Here is a 4,318-nt window from a genome sequence, read left to right as displayed (position 1 = left end):
ACTCATAGGGAAAGGACATAGCTGTAATAATTTATTTTTTCTGACTACAATAACTTCTATGTTAATTCTTTAATATTTAAGATTTTAAAATTAATACAATCTTGTCTATTGAATTCTTATTAAAGATATATAGAAAGGTTTAATAAAATCAATTTCATAAGAATCCTCCATATTGGTAATACATTACCACTCTATAATATTCAATAAAAAAATAATGCTAAACGGACTGCATAAAGAGTTAAAATAGAGAAAAGAAATTCCAACTAATATATTATTATATTATATTTGAACTGGTTTTCTACTAAAATAATATTTTTTATTATTAATTTTTCGTGTAATATAGAAAAATATACCAAATTATTAAAGAACAACTAAGAAATTTTTTAAAAATATAAATGTGTGAGAAAATAAAGAAAAAGGTTAGTAAGAGCCAATACCACTAATGATTTTGTAAACATAAAGATCTAAAAGTGGAATATTATCGATCTTTTTACTCTTTAAAAATAAAATTTATGATGGATATAATTATAATCACGGTTAAATATTCAAAAATGAGATGAACAAATATTAAGAATCTAAATCAACAGAAAATAAATTATATTTTATGTTAAAACCAAATAATCAAATCTTTCCATTGATTATTTAGCAAGAGAATCCAATTAAATTATTTTTTAAATTCATCATATGAGTAAATTTATTTTTCAAGTTTAAAAAAAAATCTTAAGGTACATAAATTTATTGCAAAAAAAGAGTGTTAGAGATTTAAAAAATAGATCACAAAGTAAAAAAGATTAGTATAATATTAAGAAGGCCATACAAGTGTTTGAGGAAGCACAGTCAAAGCTAAATCCTGAACAAGAATAAACTTTCAAGACTATATTATAAAATATTGACTCTGATATAGCGGGATTATCCTTTGTAGATGCCTCCGACGGAATCGAAATAATATTTCTATGTCATGCATTACTCGCAAATATCAAATCAAGATGCATGATATTGTTAGCAATAAGAGAAAATGGTGTACCGACAACGATTTTATTATGATATCGTACAACTTGCTTTAGATTTGATATACCTCTTCAAATAATTGAAATAACTGTCACAAATATATCAAATCAGAGAAATAGTGCTAAATTTATAAGGAAAGCAAAAGTAATAATATGGGATGAAGCGTTTTTGGCTAAGCGTCAAATGATCGAAACAATCGCCTAGAGTTGTAGAAATATATTGGATATCGATGAATCGTTTGGTGGAAAAGTAATAGTTTGGGAGGTGATTTCTGTCAAATACGATTAGTAGTTCCAAAAAATATTAGAATAGAGTGTGACATAAACTCTAAGGTGTGATGAAGGTATTCCTTAAGAATATGCCTTTTCCAATAAGACGAAGAAGAAAAAAACAATACAAAAACTCTTCAATATTCAAGGGTTATGTGTTTTTGCACATGATTACTTCTGAAATTGAAGTAATGCAATTATAAAACTAGATAAAATTTTAGTAGAACCCGGGTGTATTGAGTATCCGGAGCTGTGAGCTTCTATCATAATTGCTCTGCGAAGATCATCTACATTAGGCACACATAAGTGACCATTAAGTCTCATCACACCATTCTCATCAAGATGGCTAAGGAAATTTACGAGGCTTCCTTTATTAATTAGCTAAATAGGATCAATAGTCATAGTTTTTGAAAACTTGTATTTTTAAAATTTTATTTATAACTTAACATATTTTAATATATTTTTTAGAAGTTTGTACTCACCGAGACAGGGTACACGCGCAACCCGCGTACCCTAAGACTAGTTGTATATAAATATAGTGGGGGCGAGGTGAATGTCCTTCCCTTTATTGTTGAACTATGTTCAATAATGACTAATTTTGTAACTATCTTAAAGATAAATTTGCTTATGGTGTGTAAGCTGGTGAACGACTTCGTATACAGTTACTTTGCCTTAGCCGATTTAAAAAAGCAAGTATATTCTAAAGTCATAAAATGAGAAAAAAATGTTTGAATAAAAATATTTAAAAAAAGCTATCATGGAAAAAAGTTATAGATGTGAAATTAGAAGCTCTGCATAATTTCACAACAGCCAGTTGGTTATCTTATTTTTGCTATAGCGAGGTTTTGCCTGCAGGAAAACTAAAAAGAGGGATAAAAAACTGTAAGATGTCTTTTGAAATGTCGCCCAGGAAAAGAAAACATCAATTGCTCTCGTTGAGAGTCGAACTCAAGACCTCCCGCTTACTAAACGGGTGCTCTAACCAACTGAGCTACGAGAGCTATTTGCTTGTTTACTCAATATTATATACTATTATTGGTTACTTTATTCTGAAAAAGGAATCTCCATTGCTGCTATATTTCTCCATCTAGTCCTATTTACTCATCAGTTCAACTTTTTGCATATCATCTAAAGTAATCATAATTTTTTTTTTTAAAAAAACCGTCTTTAATATTATTGTGCAAACATTTAAAAGCAAGGGACCACCTATTTGTTTCAGAAAATTATAATCCAGAGTTTTTAATAACTTTTTCCTAAAAGTTATTCTCTGGTGACATATTTTCATACTCAAATTCGGGTCTATAACTCCTACTATTAGATGAAGACGAAGAGAAATAATAGCACGGGTAAATGCGTACATCCTCTTCTTCAGCTTTTCTTGCCGGAGTTGTTTTTTGGAAAAAAAATAAATTAAGACGTCCTAAAGTCGCAAAATCAATACTCCTTTCTTTTCACTTTAACTGATTTTTTGGTTGTTTCCACATATTTAGGAATCCAACTTTTAACGTTAAATAGTAATAAAATTGACCATATTAATCTCTACTATCTCTTTAATTTATTCATTGTAAATAAAACTCAAAATTCTTTGCTCCAAGGGTAATTTTGAAAGAAAAAACTTAATCCCTTCTTGATATCTAAAAAAATTAAATATTATGAACTACCAAAAAAAGTCAAAAAATTAATTAAAGTGGACCAAAAGAAGTACTGATTTGTTCAGTTTTTTTCCCTACGTTTTCCCTTAACATTTGTGATATTAATTATGTCCCCATTAAACGTAAGCAGTAAGGGGGAATTCCATGCGTAGTCATGTGTCCTACACTATTGACCTGTTCTGCTTTTGGCAAAGTGAAGGGAATATATCTGCTTTTCTGTTTAATTAATGGAACAAAATCGTAATAGAATGATTTGCTTCAAATGCCAACAATTTAAGGGCTACTTTCCATGCAGGCATACGTTAGGGCCAACACTAAAAGCCAATAATATAATTAAGGGTCGTTTACTACAGTATAAAATTATGCACCTTTGTTCAGCAATTGCATGCAGGATATTATATACTAATTCCAATACGTACAGATATAGTAATAATAATAATAATAATATTTACAAGTATTGTCACTCGACGTCTGATTATTAATTGCTTTATTAAAATCTGAATATACTACTTATTTAAATCCGGCGGTTGTTGTATACCATGTTAATATACTTTAGCTAAGTGATAAATTAAAGTGAAAACATCTTTGCTAACCAAATTTGAGCGATAAAGTTTATGTGCAAAAATACAAATCATGCATGCATTTATTGTTTGATATAAACCAGAAACGTAAAAGAGCTTATGTTTTGTTTCGAATCGGACAAAGATTTGTTCCTATATATTGATTTTTAGATTTATTGTCACAAAAGATTAAAAATGTCGGTGCACTATAATTCAAAATCAAAATAGAAGATATGATTATCAATCTTCATTTTCTCAAACAAATAAATAAAAAGCAATTGAGACTTTAAGATGAAGTAAGTATGAGATAAGTGAATAAGTTATAACGTGTTTTTCTTGTGACCATTGTATACGGTTAAAACCAGGTCTGCCCGATTTTACTATTTGATCGAGACCAGCGAATTGCATCGAAGATCGGCCTCGTAGTGGATCAAACCAGAGCACGAGGACAAGGTACCGAGTTCGAGATGAGGCGCCTGTCGAGATCGAGACCAAATAAGGCAGACTTCGAGCAAAGCGCAATAACAGAAAAGCGAGATATTCGTGTCCGGTCGAAGATCATGGCAGAAAATCCAGAACAGATCAAATCAAGGGCGGTTGTTTAGGCTAATCATGGGATTTACTTTCGTAATTAGAATTGTACCATAGATAGGATTCCTCTACTATATAAAGAGGGTTCTAATCATTTTATAGACACCTTACATTGGCGTATCAAAGCAATACAACACTTTCTCTTAGATTATACTCTCTTGTTCATCAGTTTGTCATATTTTTTATTGTTCTTGCACCAACCTATTCGAGGGCATCCAAGCTCGAGGGATGAATTACG

General features: G+C 30.1%; 1 non-coding gene across 1 annotated transcript; it reads right to left on the bottom strand.

The window, feature by feature from the left end:
- Positions 1–2,204: 2,204 nt before the first annotated feature.
- On the bottom strand, positions 2,205–2,278 carry TRNAT-AGU (transfer RNA threonine (anticodon AGU)). The gene has a single exon. It is a non-coding gene; the product is annotated as a tRNA-Thr (tRNA).
- Positions 2,279–4,318: the final 2,040 nt, after the last annotated feature.

The sequence above is a fragment of the Nicotiana tabacum genome, chromosome 21 (assembly GCF_000715075.1).
Source record: "Nicotiana tabacum cultivar K326 chromosome 21, ASM71507v2, whole genome shotgun sequence".
Classification (NCBI taxonomy): Eukaryota; Viridiplantae; Streptophyta; class Magnoliopsida; order Solanales; family Solanaceae; genus Nicotiana; species Nicotiana tabacum.
Note: the sequence above shows the minus strand (reverse complement) of the source record. Positions and strands in the feature narration are given on the sequence as shown.